We start from the raw sequence: 14,416 nt of genomic DNA on the forward strand, positions 1-14,416 counted from the left end.
AGTCTTTCTTTCAGTTTCAGGGTTAGTGACATATAGCAGTTTAAGGCAGCACAGGCAGCAAATTTAAGATTTGAAACAGTTTTAACTGCTTTAGAGTAGGAAAAGTTGTTTTGCCATTAGAGATGGTGAGAATCAATGATTGTCATAATTAATACATGGAAGTTTTTCCCTGGTACGATTTAGTGTCACATAGCTCATGAGTACTAGAGAGTTTGTTTAGGGACCGATTCAGTTTTTGAAAGATTCTCAGAGTTGTTTTAATATTAACAACAAAATGTATTTGTTGCTTTAGTACATATTATCTTACGAACCATATGCTGTTCAGAATAGGTTCCCCTGCCTTCTGCACTGAACACAGGGTGTTTGGTGAAACAGTGCTGCTAGGGAAGTTCTTATTCTGAACGTGTGAATCTCACGCTCTGCAACCACATGGCTGTCTGTTAAGAGTCTGGGACAGTGAAGCCCTCTACAGGGGACGGAGGTCTCTGTGTCGATGTGCAGGTGTTTTTCATGAAGCTGTGATGCTGTGGTGTTTTTGCAGTGTCTTCACTTCAGGATTGTGGATGTGATGGGAGTAACGGGAACGGGTTTGTTTTATTATTTTTAGAATCAGTATTTGACCAAATGTGATTGGTTTTAGGATGCTAGGATTAAGAATTGATTAAGAATTGTCCCATTCAGTATGCTTTATCTGCAGAGTATGTGTATTATTTAACACTAATGATAAATAATCAAACACATCTTTTAGTAAAACAAATTAAGATAAGATAAGATATACTTTATTGTCCCCAAGGGGAAATTCTTCTTGGACTTCACATGCATCCTGCTGCAACATCTACAATCATTCAAACATTCTCACATCATTACATACAATAACACACTTTTGAAAACAAAACAAAAAAAAAAACCATTTTAAAAATTAGCATCTTTGTATTGCACATTCCCTCTAACATAGCACAACAGATATTGCACATTCCCTCTAGCATAGCACAAGTATCGCACAGCCCTAGACATTACTATTTAAGACTATTTAAGAGCTTTATGGAAGCTGGTACAAATTAGTTCTTATATCTATTGAGCCGACACCTTGGCATCATATACCTTCTACCAGAGGGAAGGAGTTGATATTCATGGTGAAGCACATGAGATACATCGGCCACTATCTTCTGAGCTCCTTTGAGCACAGACTGTTCATAGACAGACTGGAGTGTGTTATATTCTTTTTTCCCAATAACTTTCATAGCAGTTTTGAACAGATAATTGAGCTGAGATTTTAACTTCACTGAGAGATTACCGTACCATGACTGTATCCCGTAGCTGATCAAGCTTTGTTAAAACTGCCCGATAAAACAAAAAAACATTATTTCCTGGCCCAGTCCATACAGCCTAAGCCTTCGGAGAAAGTACAATCTCTGCTGCAGTTTAGAACATAAACTTCCTACATGGGCCGTCCAGGTAAACAAATTATCAATATAAACACCGAGGTATTTATAAGAGCTAACCTGTTTAACCGGGATATCATGGATAATCACAGGACAATGGTCACCTAAGGCTCTAGGGTCAAATACCATCTCCTCTGTTTTACTCACATTTACAGTGAGATTATTAATGTCACACCACTGGACAAAACTTTCTATTTTTTTCTATTTAAATTGAAGGAACATCAAACCCTTTGTTAGAAGTTAATGCTCTTTTCCAGAGAATTACTTTTTTTGTTGAAAATCAGATCATTTTAATTGATCTATAGTTGGGAATGAAGGGCAAAAATTTCACTCTTGATAAGCACAAATCGCATGAGGTATAATTAGTTTGATTTTGTTCTCATCTAACTTTGCCAAACATGTAAAGTCCGATTCCTCCTTTAGTTCATTAAGGCTGGAGTTTGCTCACGCTCGGCTTTCAGCCTGTTGCTTTTTGACAGGCAGCTGGAACAAACGAGGGCTGTTTAGACACAAGCAAAATCTTAAACACCATAATTGTGCGCTGCCTGCAGACCAGGCTAAGTGGCGAGACACAGGCCAGAGGATCATTCCAACAACAGGCCCACTGTACCCCCTCCAGCTCAGGGGACCGGCCTATTATGCTGCATTCACATACAGGTTTCCACAATGTGTTCACTTTTGATTTGCAGTTCATGTGTGATTCTGAAGGAAAACTGATGTATTAGCATTAAATAAAATGTAACAATACACTCCTCCCCTGCCCCTTTTTGTTATAGAAAAATGCAGACGTGGAACAAACCTTGCATATTCATTAAAATATATCAAAGGGAAAAGTGGGGTTTTTTTTGCATATGCTAATCACAAGACATGCTCAGACTCAGCAGAACAGCAGAAATAATTTGGGTATTATTATGTATGTTAATACGGTTCCAAAGACATCATCGTAGTATTTCCGTTGTTTTTTGGGATATAATTTGAATAACACAAAAGTGTTGGCCCGGTGGGAAACTGACTGTCTACTTTGTTAGAAACTGTACACAAGGAGACTGACACTCATTGGCTACTCTGTTGGGTCCACATATCTGGTAGGTACATTTATAAGAATACCAATACACACTGTAGCCTGTGAGTTGCCATGCTTAGTTTGTCAGCTACCCTCTATCTCATCCATTACTGGTCAGTTTCTGCCTACAGCCCAGTTATTATCTGCATGGTGCCTCTCTCGCACCACCACAGTGGCACTGACGGGTCAGGTGCACTGGTACCCCTGCCATGTGGCTGGGTTTCTTTTGCACATGTCATCATCACTGCTGGGTTAGATGTGGTCTGCCACACAAAAATACACAGCCAGCAGTGGTAAAGTGGTCAGAAACTGATCGGTGAAGAAGTGCTGGATGGATAGATGAGGGATGGATAGAGGATGGAGAAGGGATAGAGGATGGATAGCAGAAAGGATGTATGACAACAGGTGGCCTCGAAATGCACACTTGCATGGAGCATCTAATGGACTTGTGGTGTGTGTGGATAAATTGCTTATTATAAAATCACATGCCTGTGGTTTCTTTACATTGTCAGGTATATCAGCATTTGGAGTCGGATACATTAGCATTAGATTCATGCAGTTTAATTTGCAATTTAATTAGCAAATCACTGGCCACTTTATTAGGAACATCATAGTACTACTGAGTATGACCCCAAAACATCATCAGGTCTTCATGAAATGTTCTCCACAAGGAGATGGAAACGTTCCTGTGAGATGTTCCCTCCTGTTGGCTTGATTGCCTCGTGTTATTGCTGCAGATTTGTGAGATGATCACGCGTGCTGTGAATCTCCTCTTCTAACACATCTAGAGATTAAAACGGTCATTAAAATACAATGAAGTCCTTGTTATGGTCATAGCATCAGTTTGGGATGACTGGTGTTTTGTAATATAGCACTGTGTCGTGCTGGAAGTAGCCATTACAGATGTTTGCATCAAACATAAGTAAATTGTGGCCATTAAGGGATCCACATGGCATGTCAGTTTGGGTCCATTCATCTGCTGTTTACTCCAAATTCTGGCTGCTGTTTTCATGTTACAGGTGGAATTCACCTGTCTAGGTTGGGGCAATCTAAACCCATGGTGGTGTTCTGCTGTTGTAGCCCATCCACCTCAAGGTGTGATGTGCTGAGATGCTTTCCTGTGTTTAGGAAATGTGGTAATTTGAGTTCCTGTCGCCTTCCTGTCAGCTAGACCTGGTTTGGCCATTCTCCTCAAATCTCTTTTAATAAGCACGGCATATTCCTGCCTGCAGAACTGGTACACACTGATTTTGTTTTTGATTATTCACACCATTCTGTGTAAATCCAGACTGTTGTGTGTGTGAAAATCCCAGGAGCTCAGTAGTTTTTGAAATACTCAAACTAGCCCTCAACAGTCTGGCACCAATAACCGTGAAACAGTGACAGTCATTCAGGACATATTTATTCCACATTCTCGCGTTTGGTGTAAACAAGTATTGCTCTTGCCTGATTGGTTAATTGCATAAAAGAGCAGGTGTACAGGGCTCCATAATAAGGCAGCCAGTGAGAGTACGCTGTAAGAATACTGCAGTACATTTATTTTTAGGATAATGATTTTGTCAATTAGGAATTTCCAGAGTGCTACTTATGAAAATACATAATGATCATTCATTGTATCAGGACCTATTGATGTATTTCAAGACAAAAATTTTACAAGTTAATTTTACAGACAAATAACAGAAAAGAAGATCTTGATCACTGCCAAAAACTTCAACTGTTGAAATCAAATGACCTTGCTAAATTCCACCAGACATAGACTTGGTCTGGCTGTATTAACCAATCAAGAAACTATTTTGCAGTCATAAGCTGTCTGTCAGTTATTTTGCATGCAGCACAGCACATAGTGAAGGCTAAATGCTAAACGTGCATGTGTTTTTTGGGGAAGGGCTGTAGAGAACTCGTGAAGCTTTTTTTGTTGTTTATGTCTAGGGGAAGTTAGCAAGATCTTCCACATCGATTACAGCAGCTTTGGTGGCAAGAGCAGTTTCTCTTATTAACATTCAGTAACAACAGTTTCACATGATGGAGTTCCTGTAATGCAAGGAATGATTTAGGCTCTTCAGAGAGCTATTCAATAATTGATATGTTTGACTATAATTACAGAATTTATGTCATACTTGAAGGTAGAGGAGGTTCAAGAAATGTATGTTTCAGATCATTTTGAGGCTGCATATGTATGAGATTTTGTCTTTTAAAGTAGGGAAAAGACAATTGGAAAGGTTCTTGGAGCACATATAGGTGAGAGCCTTTAAGTCCCTTATACACTTGTACATGTTATTTATATGTGACACTGAATGAACATCACATCACTACAGCTTCACAGACTACTGAAGATTGTAGCTTGACAGACATTACTGAAAACATCACTGTAGCATCACAGACTTCTGAATACATCTCTGCAGCTTCACAGACTACTAAACATGTCAGTGTAGCATCACAGACTACTGAATACATCTCTGTAGCTTCACAGACACTACAGAGCACATCACTGTAGCTTCTGTCGCATTTTCTGAAGTACTTCAGCAGCACAGGCCATTTCAGGTCTTTTCAGACATAAAAAAACCCACATTGAATGTGTCTCTGGTTATTATAGCCACCACATATGGTTGGAACTAAAGGTAGAGAGTGAGCAGTGAAAGAGTAAAGAATATCTGTTATTAACATCATCTAAGGAGTCATGGCTTCATCCACATGACAACATTTATGTAAGATTTTGCCAAAATAATTAAAAAGATATAAAATTCTCTCAAAGTGAAAGATTGGCTTTTGCTGAGGGTTGTTAAAAATAGCCATCACACCAAGCTTGGCGCAAATGAATGTCTGCCCTTCTGGAGGACTGACAGTGACTGACCGCAATGAGCTGGATATGTCGTGGATATGACAGTTGATGAGGTGAGATGACTGTAAGATCAGCTCTCACGCTCTGTTCATACGCTGCCGATATGACAGACAGTTTACTATGTGTTTGGTGTATTTATGGAGTACTTGGTGCAGCTGATCATTTTGCTAGTCACGTCGAGGTTTCAAGTACCAACAGACGCACATCCCCGGCTAATAGGTGAAGGGGTCGTCATTGGATTATATAAATGTCATTGCCGTTGCATTCACACTGCGCTGGCTGTAAATCAGTCAGAGACGCAAAGCTTCTTACCAGGAGGCACACGCTGTGGTTGGCCTTACCTCCTACGTCTCTCACCCTGGCTAAGGCTGGGGAAAGCAAATGCTCACACGCAGACACCAATCAGTCTCTGTCAGGCCCTGGACAACTGCATGTTTGGCCATCTGTTGTCCTTTTATGTGCTGTGTGCTGTAAGCCCAGGGATACTGGTTTCACAGTCCTCATAAGTGCTACATATCCATCCACCTTTAGGTATTCTTATGGTCAATGCACCAGATGTTGCCACAGAATGTTTTGTGATCTATCGGTGACCAGAATCAGCTGTGTAAAACTTCTTGATAGCATTGGTCAGATAAGGTTGTAGAGCAAATTTGTTTCTATGTGTAATATGTTGGGTGAGGTGAGATCATCCCGTGTTTAATTTTATGTCCTTATAGGAGAAATGTGGTATAATAACTGAGGAGCAAATTATGGAAAAAATAAACACTTTTTCATTTCTTATGCACATATATTTGAGTATCTGTTGAGTCTACCAAACCACAAACCAAGAAATAAGACAATGCAGTCGGGGTTTGAGGGCTGAAATATATAGAAATATAGAAAAGAAGTTCAGATTTGGCTCCCCTTCCTATGTCATTTGGGGTTTAATTAGAATTACAATACACCACCACCATCTGTGTATCTCCACCCATGGCTTGAGATTTACCTTTGCAAAGGTGTACAAGGTGTACCATTTTTTTACTCTGAAGTGCCAGACCCGCTAGCATCAGAGTCAAAGCTGCTCTCTTGACTAGCACAAGCTGCTACACGGGCCTGTGGCCTCCGCCGAGAGAAGAGCCAAGTCGAATAAGTTTATATGGCAAAGTTTAGATGGCAACATCCCAGCTACAGTTGGCAAAAACCAGTAACTAAATGTGTGCTAACAAGTTTGTGTCTGACTGCTTTCTCAACCTGGGTCAGTACCATGCAGGACTGGCAACAAAACATTTACTCAATGAGGGATCAGTTCCGACTGTCCATTTGAAAACTACAGACAAGGAAAATGCAAGTTTTTAATCGATACTTAAGCAATGTGTTTCTTTGGCCATTTTAATGCTAGCTAATGCTAAGAGTAGAAGTAACGTATTAAATGGAATAGTTTTAACCACAATAATGTTAACAATAGATTGTTAGTTGAATGGCTATAAGATGAACTTCATCTCAACACTAGTATCATGAGGGTATTTTAATATTTTATTACTAATTAGGACATAGTTCAGCAAATGCCAAAACTTAATATTGTCATTAATGTTAATAAATACACAATATTTAAATATTGCAAAAAATAATGTAAACATATATTGAAATGGGTAAACTCAGCTTGGTCTGTTGTTGAAAGACACATTTGCCAGGCAAGCAGAGGGTGGATTGAGCCGTGACTACCATTTAAAAGAATACACGCACAAACCAGTCGTTCTGAACAGGGCTGTTTAGACAGGATGAGAAGGTTCATGAGGAGCTTGAGGTCCTTGTGGGTTTTTGGCCAAAGCAAGTCACAGACGTTTCATTCAGACCCCAGGAAACTCTGTCAGCTTGTGTAAAACGGGTTTATATCACCTTAAAGTATGTCATGATGGCTAGCGGCTAGCTATCCCTTTTTCTGAATGTAATATATCCGTATAGTTATGTCCATATGTTATGTAATTTTGTCCATACAGATAAGCAAAACCCGTTTTGCTAGACCTAATCAGAAGTCATTTTTATGCCCTGTTCCATCTTGTAACTACATGAATATTTAGTCATTTTAAAAGCGAGAAACTGTAGGATAGCTAGGTATCTAGCAAGTTATGCTCAAAATCTCAAAATCGTAAGCACAAGGGTTCCAGGGAAATGGGTCATTTTGAACAGTGGTCTTTCATCTGGATGCTAATTTAAGATACCTAGCTAATGTTATCTTTTTAACATTGCAAAGTTTATCAAATCACAGTTTAACCTTTTTTTTATGGTAACTTTATTCTGTACTTTAAATCTTTCTGACCATCCAGTGGGTTATTCGGTGTTAAGTGCTTTGCTTCAAAATAACGAGACATTAAAAGTACTGTGACGTTGTTATTCAAAGCCTATAGTTTCAGTAAAACATAGCTATTTTGTTCTAATAGTATATGGGTATAAGTTGGTAAAAGATAACATCCTATATAAAAGATAACAACATATATTATTTCGACACACAAGAGTCAGCCCCTTCATGGTTCCTTCTGTGTCACAGTCCTTGAGGAGAAGGCACCTGTCTGCTGAGGAGGTCAAACATATCTATGTACTATTATACAGCAACTAGGTGAAATAACTTTAGTCCAAGGTTATAAAGGTTCATATAACACATTGTGTGTAAACAAAGGGCATATGAATGTGCATCAGTGATTTTGTTTTCTGGAAATTGGGCATGATTCTTATTCTTGTTTTTTTTTTTTTTTACACTGAACAGAAATGTATTTAAAATAAAACATTTTGTGAAAATTATATTTGGGTTATTTTTTATCAGATAATGGCAAAATTGGATTTAAATAATACATTTTCATATAATTAAAAATATTATAGTTATCATTAATAATAATTAAAATGGTTTGTATGTTGTCTTTACAATGTACAGTAGTCACACAAGCATTTAATTTTTGCACCTTTGACATTCAGTAAGGAAAAGCTCTTTCACACAGAGTGGTAATGGTCATGTAATCTGCTGTAAACCTGTGTGGAAGTGTTACTGAAATGGACCTTAAGCAAAGCTCTCATATCCATTTGCTGAAACCACAAATCTTACAAGTCTAACCTTTAAGTATTTTGGAATAGTGCACATATTGCTCACTGGTTTATTCTTTTGCAGTACTTCGTTACAGCCACTTGGTGGAGTTATATCAACATATTTGGCATGCTGTATATTTTCCAATGTGAACACAGTTCAGCATAATCTTCGGTTTAATCATATGGAATTTCAATTTGGGATTCCATACATTTTTATATACGTAATAGCAAAACCATCTTACTGTGCAATCCATACTTTCACCTTGCAAATATGAAGCCATTGTTTAAAACAAAGCTTAAACTACTTCATAGTGTTTTGACGGGTAAGCCCAGTAGATGGCGCTGCAGTAGAATATATTTTATGGGAAGACGTTTTTATTCCCTTGTTTCTGAAGAGTGCTACCTGTGTGTATAGATTTATATAGGGTCAGCAAGCATGAGCATGGATTTTGAGACCAGATAAAAACGGAATATTTCAGTTTCAGAAATCAACTTATCAGTTAATAATAATTGTGTTTTTATTTGTATTCATGAGTTTTGGTTTCAGTAGACACAGATAAAGGTTTGTAGAAAGTATATTTTAGTTTCATTAAAGGTACATTGAGTTGCAAATATGAGCCTGTCACGGTTGCATATGTGTTTATTTTTTAAATTAACCTTTACAAATGTTCTAATAAATCAAACTTGACAAGTGTACAGATATGGAATTGTATGTGTTACATAAATCTCATTCAGACATTCACACATAGTGTAACCACAAAGTGCTAGTGAACAAACATAATAATTCATTTAAACAAAGATATTTGCTACATTTTCTTATCATTTTAAATATGTGTGATTTAGCTTTGGAAACAGACAAATCATTTTCATGTTTCAGTTCATTCAAATTAATGATTTGCATAAGCCACGCATAAATATGCTTTTTGAGCTACCTAGTGATTTAATGTGAAGGTAGCTAAAAACGAATGCTTAACTCACATAGTTTATTGGCTTTGTAACAAGTACATTATCAGGTGGGTCGACAGGCGTTTGCTTTCATTATTCAGTTATGCTGGGGTGTTCGGTCTTTCTCGAAACATTAATTTATATTTCTTCATCCATCATGTTGCACCAGTAAGCTCTGCATTTTTGGAGATGTAATTTGCTCATCCATGTATACTCCACTATAATTTCTTTAATGATGTTTACAAACACCTCCTTAATGGTGAAAATAATTTTTGTGTGTGGGCCAAATAACATTTTAAATTAAACTCTTGTTCTTCTCTAGCAAAAATATCTTACCAACGCGTTCTCCATTAAGAACTATATTTATTGTTGTCTTCCTTACTTAGGGGTAAATGTTAAATATTTTTAATTTTCAGAAAAAAAAAACATTTATTGGACATATTGTAACCATCTAGAATACCCAAGACGACAAAACTAAACTTTTCCATCAACATATTTTGACGAGGCCGTAGACAGGATTCCGATATACTAGCCTTGCAGAAGATTTCACCAAACAATCTGACTAGGTGTCAGCATATTTTGTATGCTATGCAAAAAAAAAAATCAAGCCTTCGGTAGCTAAATGACTCTGTGCTGGAGAAGTAGTATATCCTTCCAGCCAGTTTACAGTGACAGACAGCACTGCACACCAGCATCTGGAGCACAAAAAATGAATAAATATTTCTACATAGCTCTTGGAATTTGGACAAATAAGCTGCAAGCCGTAGTCTGAGGATAAACCCAGAGTTTGTGACCGTTTCTGTTGTAAGTGACAGCCCTGTGTAGGAGACTCACCTTGTCATACTGATGCAACATGGTTCTGGACTTCCAAATAACTGTACTGAGGATTCTAAAGTATTATTGTAATAGAAAAAGTGGTCAAAATGCTCTCGGGGTACTATAAGCATAGTAACAGTGAAGTCAGTTATTTTCTACCTGACTTTGTGTAAATGGCGTGTTATGCCTAGGTGTTGAGAACTACTACAATAAAAGCAACAGCAATTGAATCTTATTTTAAGATTTTCCAGCTGAAATCATTTACATATGGCAGAAATTGTGACCTTTATAACAGGACAGGAACTACAAATCCTTTATACAGTATCCTTATTATCCTTACAGTGATGTCATTTTAGTCTTTATCTGACATAATAAGATTGTTTAACGGTGTGTACATCGTGAATGACCATCTTTACAGGGCAGCCTGGTGAAACATTGTTCATTACCTTCAAGCTCCTGTTCGTTTTGAAGGCTCTACTGCAACAATACACAATTTAACACAGCATGGTGTGCCTCTAATAACGTTGTAATAGCTCACCATATCCGCCCACATGTTTGTGTCTTTTTATGACCCTCTTCTACAAAATTCAACAAGTGTCCAAGTGTAATGAAAGCGGCTCTGGCAGGGAATCTGGAAACCGTTTGGTCTGACAGAACTGACAGGATGTGTAAATGTGCGTTTAGGCTGTGTGTGCTCAATACCAGGAGGTACCGATCTCCAGAAGGTCAGGACTCCCACAACCTGGAGTTCTCCGAGACAGCTGGATGGCATCCGGCTATGCGATCCGGCTATTTTAGTGAGAGTGTTCCTCAAAAGCTCAGTGCTCCGTGCTGTCTGTCTAGCCATTTGATCAGTATGGAGCCTGAATAAAACTGAGTTGTTATCAACCCCCACATGAAAGGAGCAGCCTGCACGTAGCAAATGAGTACTGGCAAACATTTTATGTAAATAAAGTAAGATCCTGCAATTAAAGCCGACAGAGAGCTCTCTTTGGAAGCTCTCTTTGGGGGTTGGGGGGGGGGGGGGGGTACATAAGGACTTGGGGATGTTGTTGTTGCTGTTTTCATTTCTTGCACATTGCAAAGTCTGTACACGACAAGCTTAACTGGCAAGATATACACATCATTAATGCATTCTGCAAAATCTCCCATTATCTGACAGTGAAGACAATAGTTAATTCACCTAAGCTCTAAAGTAGTAGCGTTTGAAACGGCCTTTGTTCTTGGTTTTCTTGTCTCAAAAATGCAGAATGGCTGAGTTTGTTGGAGGGAAACATAGTCTGGAATACTCTTCCCACTATGGCTACCTCTCCGTTGCAGGTTTAATTAAGCTCCTGTCCCACAGGGATGTCTCAGCTCTGCGCAGTAGTGCCTACGGTTACAATTGCTCACCGCGCTTTTTTATTGAATTATATGTTAACGGTTCCACTCAACAAATCGGAGCCCACAGCTAACGTGTTGTCCACGGATTTCTGTTTGATTTTGTGTAGTGTAGCCTGAACATCACTAATCATGGTATTACTGGCACCGGTAACCTTGCTTAGAGACAGAGATACACAGAGCTTCTGGCTTGGGCTAATTTGAGCCTGCTATTCAAGGCCTTAATGAGGACCACCAGGCCACTGAGTCATGACAGTCGATTTGTGATGTATGGGCAAATGTAGCTTTTGTTTTAGTGTCATTGTGTTTGTTCGGTGTGGCTCATTGTCCATGCTGGACCGTTGTGTTGACTAGTGATCTCAATAATGCACATTCTTCAAAATTCATAATTTTCTGGATGTCTGGATTGGTTCCAGCTGTGACACATGCCTGCTTGCTGTACACAGTGACCTGTAGAATGGCCCGGTACCATGCCCCACAGCCACTCTGACTGGTCACAAGGGTCCGTGGTGGGAATCAGTGTTCAGGGAAACAATTTCCTGCTACATTTGGAATTATCCATTACTACATTGGAAGAAAGTGAAAATAAATAAGCATCTTTAAAGGTTTGGGGGTCTGTTTTCTGTCTTATCACATTACTGATTCCCTCTCCAACAAACTTGCTATTGATTTGGATCCGCAAGCCTTTCAATAATATATTTTTTTTCTTCTACCCATTGATCCATTTTGTGGTCCACGTCTTGGGTGTGGTATTTTGTTATGGACAGATCACTGCTGTTCAACGTGCGCTAGATCTCACTCAGCCACACAGTGAATGTGCTTCAGGAGTGGCAGGTCAAATCAGCTAAAATTAGATGCTCTGCTGCAACTTCCTGATTCGCTGTGCTGATTGTTGAACACGCTTTCTGCAGGTGTCGTGGAGTTATTAGTCTTGCCTCTCTGATTTGTTCCTCGAGGGCATCAGGCACACAGATCCCAGCATCCCCCCCCCCCTCCCCCCCCCCCCCCCGCTCCTCCCCCCCAGGACACAATTTTACACACCCCATGCCATTTTGAACCCCCCATGCGCCTCAGCTTTTCCCCCCAGGTGTGCACCCAGCCCCAGGGCGAATACACTGCTTCTCCAGAGCACACAGGCAGCCTGTCTCATAGAACTGTCGGACCCCTCTGTGCCCAAATGACAGACGGACCAGTGGATCGGTGTTATCGGACCCCGGTGTCCTGCTTATGGTGACAGCCCAGACAATGCCCACCTTCTCACTGTTTCCCAGCCCAATCTCCCTGCAGACAAGCAGAGCGCAGCATCCAGTGCGGAGCTCAAAGAGACGAGGGTGAAATATTGGCTCGGGCAGTAATGTTTATCTCTTAGCACATTAACTCTTAGGCATTGCTGTCAGTTGTCTGAGCAAGGCAGCCGGTGCTAAAAGCAAACATAAACAGCTTGTAAATATTTTGACAAGTTATATATTGGTGCAACAGTTTCCCGAGACAGGTACAGATTTTTTTTTTAAAGGGTGACAAAGAATCAGTACATGTGCCTGTTTTGTGTGCCTGTGTGTTGTGTGTCTGTGTAATGTAGGAAAACAATGTCTTTTCATGCCACATTGTGTATGCAGCTCTGGTGGGGCCAGCCACGGTTCAAGGGCTTTAATTGCTTGCATTTCACACCCGGTGCATTTATAAATATGACAGGCTAATTTCAGTGTTTCATAAATATTGGAAACCTTAGCTGATTTGCATAGCAAAACAGGTATCAATATATGGCATGTAATTAGTCCCAGAATACCACCTAACTGGTTTCAAAACAGCTTGATGATTCCATTATAGATTCTTTCATGTCATGTAACTGTCATTATTTTGATAAATGACATTTCGTGGCATGACTGTCCCTTGTTGTAAAGTGGTGTAGAGCTGAAGCAAAGAGCAAACACTGCTAGGTGCCTTTTTATCTTTATACTGGTAAAGATGGAGGAGAAAGCAAGCAAGAGAACTGGGTGATAGTGGGTTTTTAAAAACTCTGTTTAGAGGACCACATCCTTACAAATCCTTCATGACAACTCACAGAAATATATAAACATTGATAAATGTTTGCTTCTGAAAGTGCCAGCTGCCACATTTTGACGTGAAGTTGGCAAACTTGTGTGAAATTACATATATTTGGTGACATTACGATGTAATAAGACTGGGTAGGGTGAAATGACATTGCATGTTATGACAACCGACTTTGCAGCTGCATATGTTGTTGATGTCACCCTGACATACCAAAAACAACAACAGCATGTTGATACGGCACACCTTGCCAAGTGAAACTACATGATATAAAAATAGATATTTTAGTGACGTATATTTATTAAGTGTATCAAGTCTGTGTTGGATGGAATAGAAATGGAAAGCTGTGTCAATTAAATGCTTAATTCAGTCTCGTCTCTAGTTGGTTCAGTAACATAAATTGTTAGCTTTTTTTTTAGTTCAACTATTAACCGCATGGCAAAAGTGTTTAATGCTGTTAAAGTATGTTTTTAACATCAAAGTGAGAAGAAACTCTACCAGATTGCCAATTATAAAGTCTGTATAGCTTATGTAGGATGTCTTGATAATTTTTTTGGAAACTTTGCAAAAAGTGGCACTGCATGACATTTACACCATCTGGAAAATTAAATACCTAAAATGAGAAACACATTTGCAATTAACAATTTGATTCTGTTAAGCACTCAATAACAAAGATTACTAGCTAACTAGATAGCTAGCGAACAAACAGGAATCCTTGTCAGTTTGACTAGCTTTTCTAGGTCGACAAAATCAACATTGTTGGTTTCACCAGACAGTTGTGACTGAAATGACCACAGTGTTGGAATGAATGTGTGTTCAAATGTAATG

General features: G+C 39.1%; 1 protein-coding gene across 7 annotated transcripts in view; it reads left to right on the forward strand.

Annotated features, from left to right (window-relative positions):
- The window catches only part of kcnip4a (potassium voltage-gated channel interacting protein 4a), a 134,207-nt gene that overhangs the window by 86,446 nt on the left and 33,345 nt on the right, over positions 1-14,416 (forward strand). The gene's annotated exons all lie outside the window — the stretch shown is intronic.

Source organism: Brachyhypopomus gauderio, chromosome 14, assembly GCF_052324685.1.
Source record: "Brachyhypopomus gauderio isolate BG-103 chromosome 14, BGAUD_0.2, whole genome shotgun sequence".
NCBI lineage: Eukaryota > Metazoa > Chordata > Actinopteri > Gymnotiformes > Hypopomidae > Brachyhypopomus > Brachyhypopomus gauderio.